General features: G+C 43.5%; 1 long non-coding RNA gene across 1 annotated transcript; it reads left to right on the forward strand.

Moving 5' to 3' along the window:
* Positions 1 to 1,352: 1,352 nt before the first annotated feature.
* Positions 1,353 to 20,415, forward strand: LOC123035957. Its single transcript, XR_006417060.1, has 4 exons — positions 1,353 to 1,363; positions 3,062 to 3,072; positions 18,583 to 18,601; positions 20,161 to 20,415. It is a non-coding gene; the product is annotated as an uncharacterized LOC123035957 (long non-coding RNA).
* The last annotated feature ends 87 nt before the right edge of the window (positions 20,416 to 20,502 follow it).

Consider the following 20,502-nt stretch of genomic DNA (forward strand, 5'->3'; position numbering starts at 1 on the left):
CTGTGCACAGCACTTCCTAGGGAACTTGGGCAGGAGGGAGCTGGAGCATTCATGTCCTGTTTATGGGATCCTGTGGGCCTCTGGGTGCCCTCTGTGTGAATAGAATGCTGGACCCTTCTGGTCTGACCCAGAAAGGCTTTTCTTATGCTGCTACGCACGCAGGATTCATGGTTCTGCTGCCACAGAATGCTCTAGTTCCTGTAGCTGAAAATGTCCTCCAGTGTTCTAGCATCACAAGCACAGGACTTTCCTAGCTCTGCTAGGAGATACAGCTTTAAAGAGAAGTGTCAGAATGAGGGTGAGACCTCCTTTAGGCAAAGCCTTGTCGTTGAGCTGCACTTCACCTCCAGGAAAACAGTTATGGTGATGGATGGCACAGTGGCATAGTGAGAATTAAGGGTGGGGTGGGCCCTTCAGGACAGGGGCCCTAGATGCAGAGTGGTTTCTGAACTCCCTTATTAGGGATGGTTGCTAGGCAGTAAAGTATGGCAGACATCTTCCTTGATGTCTCACCCTCATTTCCTAGTTGCTTCAGGATTCCAGTTGTTTGCCCCCACTCCCGTTCTTGTAGTCCCAATACCTGTGATGTCCCTTGGATCATAGCACAGCTGTGGGAAGCAAAGAGTTTGGAATAGCTGCATGCCCCCCTTTCCCCTGCCTCTTTTTAGAGGTGAAGATGAAATCGTAAGAAATTGCCATTTTAATCATCCTGACTAGGAAGTAAGTAACTGAACTCAGAGAAAGCCACATTTGGGAGAGACATGTGTTGTGGGGTTGGCCTGTTAAAAGTGGTATACATTTCATTTTAAATAAAATGTGTGATGTGTAACGTTGCTTGTAGGCTTGTTCAAATGCTGCTGTCCTCTATATTGCAGCAAGATGGCGATGGAGAATAAGGAAACAGATGAGTCATTCCAGCAAAGAGGGATAGCCCCAGAGAGCTGCAATAGTTGCAATATATTTAGGCCTGTCTTCCAGATGAGTCAGTTTAAATAACTGTATTACGTTTGTAAAGGACCAAAGTAGATATGATGTGGAAGTGAGACGTGTTGGTGTCCCTGTGTTTAAATTAATACCAGCCACTCCCAGGGGTGTTTTCTGGGAAATCACACACATGCCCCTCCTGTACTCCATGGGTATTATTCGCCCGGAGGAGGAAAGAACAGCATTTTTTCTCTGTGACAAGTTTGCTTGCACTCAGTTTGGGCTGAAAGGAAGTTTAGGTCACATTGGTTTTGTGAATGGCTCATGATGACCTCAGACTAACCTTGGCAATTAGAGGAAACCTCGAGGTTTGGTGGTGGTGCACTTCTGAGTGCCAGTGGCTGGGAAGCACGTGGCAGCAAAGGGAAGCTACTGCCTTGTCCTCACACCTTGCTTGTGAGCTTCCCAGAAATGGCGGCTTCTGGATGGTCTTTGGGGCCGATCCAGCCGGCTTCTTCCTGTGCTCATTTTGCACAGCACTGGACACCTTACAGTGGGAGTGTCACTGTGAAATTTCAGGATCTGAATCTCTTGGTGAACCAGGCACAGGTGTATGTGGAATTTGGAGGGGCAAGCAGTTACTGTCTGCACTTCTTTCCCTGACTGGCGTGTTTCTGGCCAGTGCGGATGTGGCGTGGAATGTGGCTTTGTGTCGCAAGCACACGCTGGACTGTGTTACAAGCACCAGGCGAACCATGAGTAACCAGAGTCCGTCCCCACATCCCCTCATGACTGCACTGTTGTTACTAATTATTATTTGATTTCTATACTGCCCATGGCCAAAGCTCCCTGGGCTGTTTACAGCCAAGTAGATTTCCTTAGTTCGTGAGGCTGTTAACCTCCTGTTGATTGGCTGCGTTTGGTTTAATAATAATTAAATAATTTGGTTTAGTAATAATTAAATAATTTGGTTTAGTAATAATTAAATAATCATTAATTATTTATTTATAATTAAATAAAAATAATAATGATTAAATAATTTGGTTTAGTAATAATTAAATACTAATTATTATTTATTTAATTTCTATACTGCCCATGGCCAAAGTAGATTTCCTTAGTTCGTGAGGCTGTTAACCTCCTGTTGATTGGCTGTGTTTGGTTTTATTGAAGAATAAAACCTTAGTTCATGACCAAATTGGGTCACGAATAGAAATTTCATAAAAATTTTGCCACAGGTCGCGAACTCTGCATTGGGTGACGAGCACGAGCATGCCTGCCTTCCCTGCATGGGCGCGATTGCGGTCATGCTGGGGGCGGGGAGATAGCCCCGTTCATGCTGCGGGGGAGATGGCTGCGATTGCACCCGTGTTCCCTGCCCGAGTGTGCTCACGCCCGTCTCCCCCCACCCCACCCCACGATCACTGGGGTGGGGGGGAGATGGCCACGATCTTTGTCACTTTGCTTCAAATTTTTGTGAGTAAAAAAAATAGTTGCAGAACGGATTTACATTGACCCTTATGGGGAAACTTGACTTGGCTCACGACCAATTTGGGTCACGAACAGAGTCCTGGAATGGATTAAGTTCGTGAGCTGAGGTACCACTGTATACAATCAAACAAAAACATAAATTAATACAATTAATAAATTAAAACCAGTTCAATCAATATAGATGGTTTAAGTAGTGCCATAAGTGCATTGAAAAAGAAAAGTTTTGATCAGGTGCCTAAACCTCTGTGAAGTAGGTGCCTGTCACATCTCCAATGGCAGGCGTTCCACAGTTGGGGTGCTACCACAGAAGAGGTCTTGCAACCTTCCCCTTAACCTCCTTAGGGAGAGCAACCTCTAAGAGGGCCTCCGTTGATTATCTTAAACGATGGGCAGGAATGTATGAAATAAGGCACTCCCTCAGATAATGTGGTCCCAAGCCATTTAGGGCCTTCTATGTCATATTCAAAACCATGAATTTAGTCCAGACTGGAACAGGCAGCCAGTGCAGTTGACAGAGGACAGGTGTAACATGTTCATAAGAATTGGACCTCGTCACAACTGCGCTGCTCTGTTTTGGATCAGTTGAAGAGTCTGGACTGCCTTCAAGGGAAACCCCATGTAAAGTGCATTACAGTAGTCCAGTCTGGAGGCTGTCAGTGTGTGAACAACTGTGGCAAGACTACCCCCATCCAAGTAGGAGCATAGTTGGTAAATCAGCCAGACCTGATATAAGGTGCTTCAGGCAATTGAGTCCACCTGGGCAGCCAGGAAGAGCCTGGGGTCCAGGAGCACCCCCAGACTATGAACCTTGTCCTTTAGGGGGAGTGCAACCTCATCCAGGGCAGGTTTACAATCTCCCATATGAAATGGAGCTTTACTCACCAACAGCACCATCTGCCTGCCTGCTCCATTGCTGTATTTCGCTGCCAGAGACCAGCATGGAGGCTAGCTGTGCCCAGATGCCCCATCTTGCCCTTGGCTGGCATCGCATTCGTGAGAGGCACACCAGGGCTGCCGAGGAGGCCAGGGAGGGAAGAGGCAGCTCAACAGGTGCCAGCTGGGAGTAGGGAGCTGTGCTGGGCAGCTCGCCCTTTTTTCCACAGATGCCACCAAGGGTGGCAGCCTTGGGCAGGGGCCAAAGGCCAGATGCCAAAGGACACTGCCTGTTTGCTCCCTGTTTGGGCTAGGGTCAATCAATCAATCAATCAATCAGCAGGTCTGTCTTATCAGGACTGAGCTTGAGCTTGGGATATGGTGTGTCTTGAACTTTCCTGATATTTTCCTTTTTCCTGTGTATGTAACATTGCCACCAGGAATTTAATTCCAATCTTATTAATTAACCTCTCCCTCGATATTGTGTCCAAGCTATAAGGCTCCTTCATTGGACTCGGTGGTCCTGAGGATGAGACACTGGTATTCAAACAGCCTATGACTATGGGTTAACAATTAACAAAATAAAACTTTATTTGTACAATAAACATATTGATTTCTAGATGTTCGATAACTTATTTCCTTAGTAAATAAAATAGTGTATATGAATAACTTCTGGCTGAGGTATCTCACTCTTTCCCTTCACAAACACTCCTCACTCACACATCCTCCTTTCTCTTCTGACTGTATTTTCTCCAGTCCTTCTATTTACCTTAGTTTAATCCTTTCCTTCTGCACTCAGGTCTTCTATCTCTCACACCCTTGAAACACTTGACAATATTAGGTTTTGACACTCCCTAGTCCTTCCCTTCACTTTTGAATCTTAAATCCCCTTTACAGCACTCAGCAAGATTCTAATGAGAAGGCTGTCTCTGACTGACTAAATTCTGAGTGATAGCATCTGATAGTATCTATTTTATTCTTCTCTCACACACCCTCCAATGTAACCAACCAATGACATTACTCACTCATCTCCCTCTTTTATCTTGCTTGTTCTTCTGAGATTTATCAACATTCAAAGGAACACACGCACAACACTTTAAATCATGATAGGCAGGTTTTCTGAGTGTGGATAACAGCTGCTAGGAATTGGAATCCCAGAAGATAACTTAGTTGCAATAAGAGCTTGGTTGTTCAGCTATAGTTAGAAACCCACTATTATCTTTTAGCTGAATGAAGAGCTGGGTCATTAGGTTCTCTTGGAAAATGAAGAGGCCAGTCTTACAGTATAGCTAAGGTTTTGGCACTTTGCTTTGCTTTTCAGAATGGGGTTTCTTATGTACTACTTCTTGGGTTGTATTAATTGCACTTGTCCCATTTTCATTTGTGCTGCTGTGAGATGAAAAATGGGGTTAAAGGTTTCCAGAGAATGAGGGATAGTGTTATAGAGGTAGTGTGCCTCTGTAAACCACTTGCTAGGGTGGGTATGGTTGTATTCATGGTCTACATATGAGTTTCTCATAGATACATTCACCCTTGGAAGCCCTGAGGTACTGAATCACTGTCCACTCCAGTTCAATATCAGCTGAAGTGGGGGAAATGGAAGACTAAGACTGGAGTACCCTGGAGGATTAGCAAGGTCAGATGGGGATCAGAGCCATTTTGTAGTGTCTTTTCCAGCATATGTGACTGTCTGGACCATGTGTACAGCCAGCCCCTTGGAGTGCGGGCATTCAGCACGAGTGCAGTATGGGGATAACCCCATTCTTTCGCAAACTGCTACATGGCGTGGCCAGTAAATGGAGTATGATCAGAAACTTTCTCTCTGGAATGCCATGCAAGGTAAACATGTCTCTCTTCTTGGCCAGAATGGTGTGGGCTGATTTGCCAGGGGTCTGAAGAACTGCAGGATATTTTGAACAATAGCCTATCAGGGAAGATGAGTGCCCCTTGAGCCCAAAGAGGTCACTTGCACTCTTAACCAGATAGATCAAGAATTTCATGTGGGAAGATGGCTGTCTCTGATGGTTGATATTGTGGTGATCGCCTATTGCGTGATGTGCGCTTTCACTTGTTACTAATAAATGAGAAACCTGGCTTTGGTGTTTGTCCTTTGGACCCCTTGATGTGGTCAATGTAACAGTTTCAGCATCTTCTCCTATGTACCTTATGGGATGACAATCTTTGGATCAATCATGGATCATTTCCCATTGAAATCAGACCCTTCAAAGGGCAGTATGATCTAAATTCCAACTTGATGTGTTTCTGTCTCTAGGGCCATCCAGGAAGGTGAGGTTCTGAAAGACGGATTAGCATAATCTTGCAGCTGGTGAACTGAGTGCTTGCCAATAGGTTCCATTTCTTTAATTTCACAGATGACTTTCCAGCACACCTGACAAAAGGCCTAGAAGCAACAGGGATAAAGGAACTTTGACAAACTTCTTTATTCTTGGACAACAGATACAGCTTTTTGTGCTGACAGACTAATTTGCACTAACCAGTTCCAACTGAACTACTGAGAAAACTACACCTACTAAAGGGGAGTTGCTATTCAAATCCAGACCTATCTCTGAAAGAGACAGGTCGCCTTATTACAAAGATCACTGAGGTCTGATTCAGGAAGGTTCTTATGGTCTTCCATTGATGGGCAAGTTAGGGAAAAGGTCAAGGTGGCAAAGGCTACTCTCTTTTACTATTAATGATTACAATTAATCTTGGGTATAAGCTTGATTCCTGTGACTAATTTGCCTATTATATATTCATGAATGCTCAAAGGTCTTAAGTGGATATGAAGCCCCTGGAAGCCAGTGTTCTGAAAAATTGTCTTTATTGGGAATTGGGCAAGATAGTAAAATTAGTTGTGTACTATTGTAAACTTACATGAGGATCCCTCTAGCAATACAGGGTTCGCAGATGCCTCGTAATGGAAAAAAAGGACCAGAAACTATGCTGTTTGCACATAATCCATCCTCCCCATCTAGATTTGGGCCAGAAAGATCAAAGAAAAGTATGGTTGCATCGAGCGTAAGTTGTAAACAAGCACAATTTGTGACATTGCGCAAGATCATCACTCTTAATTTCCTTACATAGTTTAACATAATTATCTTCTTTCAATGTAGCCCATTTAGCTGTAAGAAAAATTCCCAAATATTTAACCTTTATAACAATTTGGAGGTCTACTTGTTCTGTGAAAGTCATTTTCTACTCCAATGTGAGATTTTTCACTAACAATTTTGTCTTTTCTCTATTAATTTTCATCCTGGTAACTTTGCCATATTCTTCTATCTTTGTTAAAAGTTTAGATGTCGTTACCAAGGGATCCTCTAAGATAAAAACTAGGTCGTCCACGAATGCTTGTAATTTATAAATTTCATCTCTAATTCTGGCACCTTTAATATCCATATTTTCTGTTTTTCTGTTTTCTAACATTTCTGTTTAAAACTTCTAAGATCAATATAATATAAATAACAATAGTGATCCCAAAGATAAAAAGTTAGTTCTTGGTAAGAGTTACATCAAAGCTTTAGTTCCCTTTCCCTTCAATTCTCTTTGTGCCAGGCACAAAGTCTACAGTTACCATGTCACATCTCTTGATAAATAAACCTCTTTGGGTTTTTTGCCTCAAAAAACATTTTTGATTTGCTTTTTGATTACCTTTTGATTAACTCGATTAACTCTTTGACTAACGAAGAGGTGTGGCACATACCTGTGCACAACCAAGCAAAAGCTCAGCTGTTCCACGCATCCTTCCATTTCTGCACACTAACACAGAATGGGTCCAGGACTGAAAAAACCAAGCTGGCCCCTGCATGTCCGCCCATTCACCCAGGCCTCCAGTGGGTGCTCGGAACCTTTGTAATATCCGCCTTGGCATGGTACTGATACAATAGTCGTGCAGTATTTCCATTTTGTGAACATACAGCCACTGCAGTGTACCTGGGCACAACTGTCTAGCCCGGGGAGATTCTGAGGAAGAGTCCTTGTGAGGCAATTGTGAGCGGGAGATTTGAGAGATTGAACGAGACTTGGGAACTGCAGAGGGAGGATCTGAATAGAAAACACCAGCTAGAGAAGAAGGGGGAGGAGTGACCTGCAGCCAAATGCTGTCATACAGCACTAATCCATCAGCTGTTCGGAGGCCAGATTGGCTGGAAGCTTCGCTCCTGTCCCCATCTGTGTATCAGCAGGCAGGGCTGAGAAGAGAGACCTGCTCATATATGAATTGCCCATTTATTGAACTCCATGCCCTCTAATTTTGTTTTATATATCGTTCCTGTTGCTTCTTTTGTTTTCCCCTCTTATAAAAACAATTCAGCAAATATTTTAAATTCAATAGCATTTTAATTCAGTTTTCAAAGTTTCATACTTGCATTTTTAGTATATTTGGAAGCCCCATATGCAGCTGGATTAATTACATTTAGAATGGTAGAATTAGGAACTTTTCCAGAGAGCACCATCTTATGCAAGTCCCAAAGAACATACTAGGATTTATTTCAGTGCAAAGTAACTGAATTGCCCATTTATGGCACTGGCAGAATGACTTGAATTCCCATCTCCCATTCTGTATCTGTCTCTTCTGCTTCTTCCAAGGTAAGGAAGGGCTGCCAGAGGTGCTGCTTCATTGTTGCACCAAATGTGTTTCTAAGTACTTTCTGGAGTTGCACTTGGAAGTAATGAAGGCCGTTTGCCTCATGGCTTATGACTTTGCAGTGATACTCGGGAAGGCAGAATTATCCAAAGTCCTTGTGGAAGGACTAATCGCTGTTTAAAGTGCATGTTAAGGGCCAGTGTGGTGTAACGGTTAGGAGTGCAGGACTGGGACTCAGGCGACCTGGATTCTAGTCCCTGCTTGAGCATGGAGCTAGCTGGGTTACTTTGGGTCAGTCACAGACTCTCAGCCCAACCTAACTCACAAGGTTGTTGTTGTGGGGATGAGACTGAGAACAGCAGCCGGGGGAGAATGATGTAAGCCACTGTGAGTTCCTAAGAAAAAAGTGGGATATAAATCAAATAAATAAATAATGAATAAGTGTGTTGTGGCAGGGCTGCAACAACATGGTATACAGCAGTACAATGAGCAATTTCTTAGCTGAAAAAGTAACCGATTTATTCGAGATCCACACATCTTTCTTCTCATTGTTAAGCAAACAGCGTGAAAGCTGCTGCAGCAATGATATTTTGCTTATGAGATGTTTTGTCACTGTTGAAGGAATGTCCTCCCAAAAGGAAGTGCAGCCATTGGCCAGACAATCCTGAGTGAGTAATTATAGATGTGTAAAGTTCATGTCTTGAATATTACATGTGGATAACTGCACCTTTGCACATATTAATAGTGTGTACACATGTGCAGACATTCTGTATATATTGAATGTAATGAGTGAACAACCATAAAGTGGACATGCATTTATCAGTTCACACTACTTTCTGTGCACTCATTCCATCCAGGTTAATCTGTGTGCATGAACTATTGCCTAGATTAGTCTAGTACCTGTGCACAAATCAGGTGTGATTATCTGTAGGCATGAGACCTATACAGGCACCTGAAAATCTTAAGTGTGGAAAGGGGACAGGGGAGAGGCTGCACCTGCACCTCTGAATTCCCCATGCTGAAAGGAAGATACTAAAGTCATCAGAAATTTATCTGGCACAGGGAAGTCAGGGTTGGAGTCACTGAGTGTGTGTTCTTTCACACTTAAGGTTTTTGAAGGCTTGAACTGGGCTACATTTTCATAACCATCTGAATCTGGGTAGATACAGTGTGAATACCATATTTTTCCATCTAAAAGATGCCCCCATGTATAGGACGCCCCCCCCCCCACTTTTCCTACCCATCTCCAGTGAGCAAGCGGCTGCTGCGCCTCCACGTGCACATCTCTTCTCTGCCTCCTACCTGCGCACAGCGCTTCGCCGCCCCCACCGCGTGCCACCCCCGCGCGCTGCCCCCCTGCCCCCGCTTGCTGCCCCCCCAGTGTGCCCCCGCCCCCCCCCCCCCGTGTATAAGATGCACCTCCATTTTTAAGCAAACGTTTTTAAGAAAAAGTAGCATCTCATACATGGAAAAATACGGTACATATGTAAATTCTGGTACCTGAACATCCTTTTCACATTACATGGAAGGAAACAGCAGGGATCAGCCTGGGGAATGGGTCAAAGAGACATAGCAAAGGCATTTTAACCCTTCAGAATCAGGAGAAAAGTGAACAAAAGCAAGGAAGACAAGTAAGGATCAGTGACTGGGACCAGGGAAAGGGATGGAGTCATTTGGAGGACCTGAGGGATCAGGCAGGAACTTAAGAAGCCTTAATTTGGCTCCAGGGCCTGAAGTTCCCTACTTCAGGGTTAAACCCTCCTACATCCCCATAAGACTGTCCATCCCAAACCATATACTAATATATCATCTTCATATTTAAAGGAGTAAGCATTGCGCATGAAATCTTATAGATTTCCTCTGTTTTCAGTAGTCTTCTGAAAATGCAAAAGTACTAGTAACATTCTAGCTTTGGAATGGAACAAAATGCATGCACTAATTTTGCCAATAGTCGCTGCCATAGTTTATAATGGGGCAGAAAAGTCCTAGAGGGCAATCCTATGGGTTGTGTTCTTCATAGAATCATAGAATAGTCAAGTTGGAAGTGGCCATGAAGGCCATTGGATCCAGCCCCCTGCTGTTGCAGGACACCACACTACACCATCCCACTCAGATGACTGTCCAGTTTCATCTTGAATTTCTCTAGTGCGGGAGAGTCCACCACCTCTCTAGGGAGCTGGTTCCACTGTCGTATTGCTCTGACAGCAAGGAAGCTTTTCCTGATACCCAGGCTGAATCTGGGCTTTCACAACTTGAATTGATTACTCCATGTCCTACACTCTGGCATCAGCAAGAAGAGATCTTGACCTTCCTCTTTGTGACAGCCCTTGTGGTACTCATAGCGGGATACCATGTCTTGATGTTTGTAAACCTCCAGAGGCATATAAGCATCCTATACAGACTGGGTGGCTCTGCCTTGCTGCTCCTCCCACTCTGCACTTCAGCTAAATGGACAGTCATCCGATTGAGGTGCACTGGAAGGGAAGGGAAGAAGTCACAGGATGCATCATAGACTGGCCTCGGCGATCCCTTTCCCCTGGAACGCCTCTTTACCTGCTCTCCGACCTTGAGAGTCAGCCAGTGTAGTTTTGTCCATGCTGGTGGTGTTGGGGGTGAATGCAGACTTCTAGCCCTGAGGTTGGAGCTCTGTTTCTGACCTTGGATCCGGGAATCCAACGCAGATTATGGCCCTCTGGTAAGGTCTAGGAGTGACAGATTCATTCTCTTAGTAACTTTTCAGCAACTGCTCCAAATTTTACCTTCAGGGAAGGACTGCCTTTCTTGAGAAGCCTGATTAAAGTAAATCCGTTGATTCAACAACATTGGAAAGCAAGATGTGATATCCTTGTTTAAAAGTTGAAACAGAAGGGTAAATGTGTTGATTTTTGACACATTTTAACTTGCTGGACCTGTGGCAATTCATATTTTTTGGTTTGATGTGGCTTTTGGTTTGACATGCAGCACAGAGACTTCATCAAACAGAACAAGGATGCCACATTTTGCATGATTACCCCAAGAGGTGCCATTCTGTAACTGTTAGCATTTTGAGGGTTATCACAGCAAAACCCTTTCTCCCTTTCTCATTTATTTTGATACTTGCTTTTGATCCTCCAGTTCCCCTTCACCAAATGTGTTGTTAAAACAGAACAAAACCCCAGTTGCCATTCAAATTTTCAACTAGAAGGAAGTGCACGACTATTAGACATGCAGTTGGAATTTTCTTCTGCATGCCATTAGTATAATAAGAAACGGATGAGAACTCATTGTCCTTTCATAGACCTGTGTGGCTGCTGCAGCCCTGCGAGTGCTGAAGCAAATAACGTTATGAAGTGAGGAAATCTTACTCAGACACTACAGAGAAGAGTTTGATTAGAGCTAGTGCTCTCTCTGTCTCTCTGTGTGAGGGAGACATACACCCTCTCTCTCTCTCTCTCTCTCTCTCTCTCTCTCTCTCTCTCTCTCACACACACACACACACACACACAGAGAGAGAGAGAGAGAGAGAGAGAGAGAGAGAGAGAGAGAGAGAGAGAGGGTGTATATGAAAGAGAGGAGGGGAGAGAAGCTATTTTTACTTAATCTCTGAGCAGAAAGCAAAGTCAAATGAATATTTTTGCTAAAGACGAGGCTGTTTTCTGGAACTGGACCTAGACAAGGGCAATCCCTCCATCTTCTGACTTTTAAGTGATGCCATTCAGCCTCTCCCTCCTTCACTCAGTCCTTTCTCGTGCTTCTCCCCACTTAGGTCTCAGCTGCAGTGGCTGGTCTGCACCCCTCAAGTCTTCTCCGCCTGAAGAACGGTGTTCTATTCAGCCTCTTTCCTGTCCCCAGGAACTGGATCTGTCAGCAAAGAACAGCTAAAAATACCCTTATTTCCTTTAGAAACCAGGGATACATGCTGTCCGGGCCTGGGGCCTGGGGCATCTCATGAGTACCTGGGCTGTCACCACAGCTCTTTTCTGCGGTGTTTGTGTTTCTCCCCCCACCCCATCCACTTGTTCAGTTCCCCACATAGAAAATGAGACATGCTTCCATTTCTTCTATAGTTAAGTAAGAATGAGTTAGTCTTCTGATGATTTGCTCATTGAATAAATGCTCCAGGATAAATGCGCCACGGTTCTGCTGCCACTCAGCACAGCTCCAGTGTTGTTACTCAGAGAATTAGGATTTTGGACTGCATATCTGAATATCTTCTGTCTGAGTTGTGGGCTAATGTGGACTCCACAACAGGCTTCCTGCTCCTGAGATGTAAATACTATTGCATTTCACTTAAGCACAAATTTTGGACAATATGAGAGAAGTCCTTAAAAGAAGTAAGCATGATACAGTGTGTGACTTCCCCGGGTCAGTGGTTATGCTTTGGTTCTTGAAGAAAGTGAGAAGGAGCATTGTCATTTTGGCTCCATTTCTAAGCAGTAGCTCTGGAATATGGATGCACCAGAGGGAACCTGGCATCCACACTACAGACTCAAGCATCCTGGGAAAGTTACATTTTCTAGGGTCTCTAACACATGGGGGATGGTCATTGTAGGCTTCAAATTTATTTCATTTTAATACTTCCCAATAGCCAAGGCTGTCTGGGCAATTAACAAAAGATAAAAACAAACAATAACATTTGACAGAAAACAACAAAACTTCAATGATTGTGATGAATCAGCATAGAAACATAATAGTGGTATGGGATAAAATACAATATTAAAACCAAAGTTTAAAAGTTAAACTGTTAAAATGCTGGGAAAATAAAAAGGGGTTCACCTAGTGCCAGAAAGAATACAAAGTAGGTGCCAGGTGCACCTCTTTGAGGAGCTCATTCCACAGCCAGAGTGCCGTAACCAAAAAGGCCCTTCAAAGGTAGCCACTGCCTTTGGAAAGGGCTTCCTGGGAAGGACCCCTATTGATGACCTCAGGGTCCGGCTAGGTACATATGGGACAAGGTGATCCCTCAGATAAACTGGACTAAGCAGTTTAGGCCTTGAATGTTAGTCGTAACAGTTGGAATCAGGCCTGGTCTGGCCTGGCCTGGCCTGACAGCCAGTGCAGCTGGAAGAGGACTGGCATAATATTTTCTTGTGAGCCAATATTCATTAAAAGCCTTGCTGCCCTGTTTCAGATTAGCTGAAGCATTTGGACCATTTCCAAAGGCAGCCCCACATAGAGCATCTTGTAGTAATCCAAACAAGAAGTTACAAAGATTGTCTTGAATCGTCTACCAACCAGTTTCATGGGATGACCCTGGGTTCTAATATTATGGGGGTGAAGTAAAATGCTGGACCTCTCCACTTTCTCCACATCACAAATAATTTTGCATACCTCTATCATGTCTCCCCTTATTCATGTTTTTATAAGCTAAAAAATCACAGCTGATGTAACTTTCCCTCATAGGGGAGCTGTCCCAATCCCTTGATCATTTTAATTGCCCCTTTTACAGAATTTTTACAATTCCTAAAAGTCCTTTTCCAAGTGTGGCAGCCAGAACTGTACACAATATTCTAAGTGCTGTTACACAATAGATTTGCGCTTGAGGAGTATGACCTTGGCAGTTTAGTTTCACATCCCTTCCTACTTATGCCTAACATGGGGTTCCTTTCTTTTTTCTCCGCAGCTGCACGCTGAGCCAACATTTTGTTTTCATCAAGCTGTCAGCCACCACTCCAAGACTGTTTTCTCGGTCAGTCACTGCTTGCTTAGGTCCCATCAGTTTACACTTGAAATTGGGATTCACCTCTCTCCCTCAATGTGCAGCACTTTATGCTTGCTTACCATATTTGTCACAAGCATACCATATGCTTGTGGAACCATATTTGTCTTTTGGATGCCTATTCTCTTAGCTTGGAGACATCCCTTTGAAGGGCCTCACAATCCCTTTTTAACCATCCTAAATAGATTGCTGCCATCAGCAAACTTGGCCACTTCACTGCTCACTCTTGATTCTTGAGCATTTATGAAATGGTTGAAAAGCGTTGCTCGTAATACAGGAACCTGTGGGGTTCTATGGTTTGCATCCCTCATTTTGCAGAAATCATAGTTTATTCCCACTCTCTGCTTTGTATTTTTACTGATACTGATCCATAACAGGACCTCCCTCTCTTATCCCATGATGGCTGTTTGCTCAGGAGTTTTTGGTGAGGAACTTTCTCCAATGTCTACCACTGTCCACATGTCTATTGACACTCTCAAAGAGCTCTAAAAGGTTAGTGAGACAGTATTGACCTTTGGGGGAAAAATGATTTGTTTTCAGCTATATGCTTGCTAATTCTTTATTTAATAATGATTTCCAGCTATTTACCTGGAACAGACTTTAAACTAACCAGCCTGTACTTTCTCAGTTCTTCCCTTCATCCCTTTTAAAAAATAGGTGTTACATTGGCCATTCTCCAGAACTCTGGTACAGAGAGTGATTTTAGGAACATTATATATTTTTGTAAGAAGGTCAGCAATTTCATATTTGAGCTCTTTGAGAACTCCAGCATGGATATCATCTGGATCCAGTGATTTATTAAATTTCAGTGTGTCAGTAACCTATGATTACCTGGCTATATATATATATTTATTTATATGGAGATCTGAAAATAGCACTTACCTTCTCACATGGCTGCTTAACTTGCTTTTGTCCTGACACTTTGTTACAGCGGCTGGGATGCTTCATCACTCATGTAAAAGCAAACCAGAGATGCCCACATTTTTCACACTGAGGGCAAAAATTCTACACCGCGCCCCAATTATAAACAGTCTAGATCCCTAATCTGGGCTCTTTTAGGGAAGTGCCCTTTCTGTACTGAGAAACCATGCAACAGAGTTTTGCAAGGAAGGCAACCTCTGTTTTTAATTGAATTTGCAAATCCATTCCAAACCACAATGTCTTTAGTAGGAGTCCTTGGTATTTGTAGAAAATGCTATAATTCAGGGCTATCGTTGCAAGGCTTTGACGGAGGCAGGAATCCCAGTCCCTTGTGGCTTCCCCATAATGCTTCATCTTCAGATTCCTGAGTCATGGTCTTCAATTCTTGGTCATGAGGTTTGGATCTTATGCTAACACAGGAGTTTTTACACTATGCAATAATGTATGGCAGAGACAAGAATGTAACTTTTCTTGTTCATGGAGCAAGATGCTTCTGTCCCTAGCCTGAGCTGCTTGTGGCATCAAGAGCGAAGTCTGGATGCTCTACATTTTGGTTGCTGAGCAACCGGAACCCATCTCCTTCCTCTGCCTTTAGTCTTCCATTCGCTGTTAGGAATGGCAAATGGAAGGCTCTGTTTGGGAATGCAGGGTAGGTAGAGGCAGGGCATGGGCAGCAGCTGTGCTGGCAGGGTCTTGTGGTACCTGACTGAGACCAGGATAAATGCCCTATTTGTCTTCTAGCCAAATCGTTTACTGATGACTTCTGTTTGTGTACTCTTGCCCTGAAGCATATGCCCACTGCCGACCGTTCAGTTTAGTTCCTTATATAATGGAACTGGAATTTTTGTCAGCCTGGTGGGGAGGAAGACACAAAAACACATGCTGCAAGCTCAGAGTTCCCATCTGCCAAAGCAATTTCACAGCAAAAGGTACAGCCCAGGCTGGGATTCTTTTCTCCCACTTGGCCCTAACGCCGCACTTTTAGATCTCCATCAACTCATTTTTACACGTCTTCCGGACACATGGACATACACACACATTTATGTGTACACATGCGCACACACTTGTGCCTTTGTCATTATGACCTTGTTTGGATTCTGTGGATTGGATCTAGAACAACGAAAGGAAGGATGGTGTACACTTTAAAACCAAACCAAAACAGAAGTAGGGGTCTCCATTATAGGAGTTAACAACTCTTATATGATAGAAGTGGTGCTGTGGATAGTTTTTAGTCACCAGACTGCTGACCCTGCCCCACTTTAGACGGCAATGTATTAGCTTGCTTACTTCAAAATGTGGCAAGCCTGCCTTGCTGTTGCTCCAGAGTCCAAGCCCAGTATCCCCATGGCATGGTGCAGTGCTGGCTTGCAGAACACAAGGCACACGGCATGAAGGACTCTTCTATATGGTTCCTACTGCTTCCAGTGCATGTGCATTAGAGCTGTATACAAGTGCAGTGGAACGGACTGTCTTAAGCAACCCGTAATTTTAGTTTTAAATACTTTTCTGCACATTCTAAGAGGTGGAACTTGCAGGAATGGAAAAGAATGACAGTTCTGAGGTCAGGTTTGACATACTGTTATGTATGTTGGTATTACTGCTTTTGCAGGGTGATAATTTGCCACTCTTCAGCCACATAGATTTATAGCTCTAGAATATATTACTACACACGTGCCTATATTTCCTCAGTGCAGATCAGAAAGACTAGATCCTGGAACTATGCAAGTGGGACAGTATCTGGATGTCTTATATTGGTGCTAACCTGCAGTCATCTGGTAGTCTGGGCAAACATTCTGAGGATACATATTAATATGTTTAGGACTGAAATAATGCTATCAATTCTGTTGGCACTGCTGTGAGCATTGGAATTAAAACCTACTATAAAAGCCTTACTTGGGAACTGTGACGGAAGTTTTTCTTTAACAGTTGTCTACTTATTAGTCTGAAAATATTATACACGAGCTTGCAATCTGTAAGTAGGGTTCTTAAGGAAGTATGGAGTGTTAAACCATACTAAACCTATGGGTGCTATCCTATCATGTTTAGACAGAAAAAACCCTATAACTCCCAGAATGCCTCAGCCAACATGGATGACTGGGGACTTCTGGGAGTTGTAAGACTTTTTTCCTGTCTAATCATGCATAGGATTGCAATGTAACTAACAGCTTTGGAACTAGGAGAGACTGCTACAAATCAGAAATGCCCAGTTAGATCTTACCAGTAAATCAGCCAACATAGCCTATGGTGATGGCTAATGTAGGCCTGAATGTTTGGAGGGTTATAAGTTGCCCACACATTTTAAGCTTTAAAGGGAGGTGCATTCATCATTTAAATTATTCCAAGAAACCTAGTAAGAGGCAGTATCTTTTGACCTGTTGGAACCCCATTTCATTGGTCCTGCCTTTCCTAATTGGTAATGCAGAAGTTTTTGTATTTTTACATTTCATGTTTTTATGGATTGTTCCCCTTGGAAATGAAAAGGTGTGAGGACTGAAATGCTGCCATTTCTAGGGTAGAGTGCCTACCGAAGCAACAGGAACATGCTGCACTGGCAGAATCTAATTCTACCGCCTGGCTCTTGGCCAGCTGCCCCTTTCACCTCCCTTCTTCATAGTATCTAATGCAAATTAGGCATGGCATGCCATCATCACACTTTCAGTGCTATAGTGATAAATTTGGAAGTGCAGGTGCTCACCATGAAGACTTCCCATAGCCTTGTCCCCAGGAAGAGTCCAAAAATTCAGGCAGTTGTGTTGAAAGAGCTCTAGCAATTTAGAACAGGTCTTTTGTTAAGCTAATGAGTCTTAATTGTCAAGTCTAAACCACCCCCCAATATTTTCATGAATACAGGGAATGATATACTAATCTGTGAAGAGGACCAGTTCCATCCAGCTTCTCTCCGGAGTGTGGCTAAGCTCAGAGGAAACAGGAACTCTGCAGCAGCTGAAAGGAGCATCGCTGCTAATAACATTTCCTCTGAGCCTGGCTCCACTACACCACTGCACAAGGTGAGCTGCTTCGCACAGCCGTGACATGGTGAACTAACACTGCGGCCCTCCGTGGGTTGTTGTTGGGTTCTTTGAGGGTTGCTGCCCGCACCAAGCAAGCCATACTGCTTGGGTTTGGATGATACAGCAAACCATGCAACAGTAATTTAAAAAATCGGATCAGCACATGTGGTGATGTTAATTAGTAGTTCCCTTATTGTGCCTTATCATCTTTGTTGTGATCATGTGAACCTAGACTCAATGTATCTCTCCATCTTTTCCTCACTGGTCAGCAATGTGAGGTGGCAACAGGGACATGCCAAATGCAGTGACATCACTCTCTGCTGTTTTGCTTTATACTTTACAAGGTAAAGAGAGAGAACAGACACAGTAGTGAGCTGCTCTTTGTCTCTTCCAACAAATAGCTTGTCCCTAGAACACTAATCAAGTGCTGGAAAACAGCGACCATGGCTTTAGTAACTATGCACAGCAAGCAGGCCAGGTTTCCATCTTGTTCCAGAAATTTTGTTGCTTGGCTACTAGCCATTTCCTACTAACTTGTGTCACTGCATATCTGGCAGGAAACATTCCCTTTCCTCCTTACCCAATGGCTAAAACTAATCCATGGTGGATTATGCACAAGCTGTGGATGGCAAGGCACCTTCAGCAAGAATATAGCAGGTCATAGATTCCTGCAAATCAAACTTAAGCTTGCAAAGTCCCATCTCATCCCAGGGTTTAAATTGGATTAGTTATTTTTAAACCTCACAGAAGAGGCATTAAAATGTGCTTTTCAAGCAGCCATAAGCAATTCCTGCTGCAGGGCACGGGGCTGCTCTCTTCAGAATTCCTCTCCATATCCCTTTCCCTTTAAATAACTCCAAGTGAGAGATAAATAATATACAGCACAGCAATGCACTTTACTTGCCTATGCTGATTGCTGACTTTAGAGGGAGGTCAGATTTTGCTTGTGGTGGAAAGAGAGGGGAGGTTTGTTTTGTTTCACAATCCCAGGATTTGCTGTTCTACCCGATTTTAGTGGTATTAACCCCCACATACTCCTTCAAGAGCATTGGAATCAATCACCAAGGAGTTCAAGGTAGCAGGCAACCTCCTGTCCCACAGGTATCGCGGGGCTTTAAATACATACAGCTCTATTTATACTTTAGTTTGTTAGTTTAGTGCTTGGAACAACTCAAGATAGTCATCACTGTTGCTGCGTGAGCCATCCTGCAGCCCAATTAACCGGCAACATGTGCTGCTATTCAGGGCCAGGTTCTAGCCAAGTTATGTGAGGTCATGCCGTCTTTAGTGGTTAGCACTTCTCGTTTGTCATGTGCCATCTCCCTTGTAAATCAAGGCAGAGGCCTGAACCTTAGTATGATGCTTCAAGTTAAAGTAAATGCGTTCACAAGTTGAAAACCAGCCGTCTGCCCAGCTGTTTTTGACAGGGGCAGGAAAATGGATAAGCCATTCTTCGCAGGGGTCTTAATGCGCAGGCTGGGAAGGGGACCCTACATGGTCGGGTTCTTCTGCATATCTGGCACGAAACACTCCTGTTCCTCACCACCCAGTGGCCACCTGGAGCAGATTCATTAGGAACATAAAGCTGCCTTTTATGTTCCCAAAGCTGGTTTTCACAAAAAATTATCATGCATTTAAAATCTTTTAAAAGGCACATCCGTAATTACTGTCTGAATAAACTATACTTGTATATTTAATTAAACCTGCTTCTATTGGTGAGGTGAAATCTTGGTGAAGCTTAGAGAAATCTGGTCTGGAAAAAAAAATCTATTGGAGAAGACTCTCTTGTCCATTAGGAATGGTAAGCACCCATATGAATTTAAGAAGCTTTACATAATCTCAAGTCTATGAGTGACTTTTTTTTTCAATTTTCCATTAACAAACATATTATGTTGCATTTGTCTCTACTAATGGTTTCAATCCCATTCCTAAAACATGGGAACAGTTAGAAGGTTTTATAACTGAGTCAGCATCTTCTAGTGTCAGGTCTAATTCTGCAGCCCCAAACCTCAAATAATAAGAAAAAGGTGGGATAACCCAGATGCTGCTCCAATTGCAGGATAGCTTACAGTGGGTTTTTTCACTTGTAATTTTTAGATTAGAATTACATTAACTGAATGCACATTTCTTCCACATTATGATCTAGTGACTATACTCACATGATGGGAAACAGCATTAATAGTAGCATCCCCAAGTGTTTATCAGTAAAAGTATCTTAGATCAGTAATTTTTATATGGAATGGAAGACTTACCTATGCTGGGAAGCTTAACAGGACTGTTTAGCTTAGAAAAAAGGCGAGTAAGGAGAGACATGATAGAGGTGTTTAAAATAATGGTGTGGAGAGGGAGACTTTTCTCTCCCATAACACTTGAACTCTGGACCATTGCATGAAACTGATTGGTGGGAGGTTTGATACAGATAAAATGTAGTACTTCTTTACACAATGTATAAACTATGGAATTCCAAGCCATAGGTAATGTGATGGCCTCCAACTTGGCTGGCTTTAAAATTGGACAGATTCATGGAGGACAGGGCTAGCAATGGTGCTGTGGCTGGAAGCATGCAAATTCTGCCATGTGTCTGAATAAACTGTAATGTTCTCTTGATCGTAAACTGCAGCATCACTGTCTCCTGACACTGGCTGCCTCCTTCATCAGAGGCGGCCTGCCTGCCTGAGTTGCTGAGGAGCTTGGGCAGACAAAGCTTTTGTACCCATCCTGCTAGAGGGATCCTGTGGGCAGCTGGTCTGCCATTGTGTGGATGGAGTGCTGGACTAGATGGACCTTTGGTTTGACCCAGCGAGGCTCATGTCCTTACAGAAAGGATTAAAAATGGCTTCAGTACAGGGGAACCTCAGCTCACAAATGCCTCAGTTCATGACCAAATCAAGTCACAAACAGAAATTTCAGAAAAAATTTGCCTCAGGTCACGAACTTCCACATTGGGTGATGACCACGATCACGGTCATGTTCCTGCACGAGCACAATCGCAATCACGGCCA

Source organism: Varanus komodoensis, unplaced genomic scaffold (genome assembly GCF_004798865.1).
Source record: "Varanus komodoensis strain SLA01 unplaced genomic scaffold, ASM479886v1 scaffold7_3, whole genome shotgun sequence".
In the NCBI taxonomy this organism is placed as follows: domain Eukaryota; kingdom Metazoa; phylum Chordata; class Lepidosauria; order Squamata; family Varanidae; genus Varanus; species Varanus komodoensis.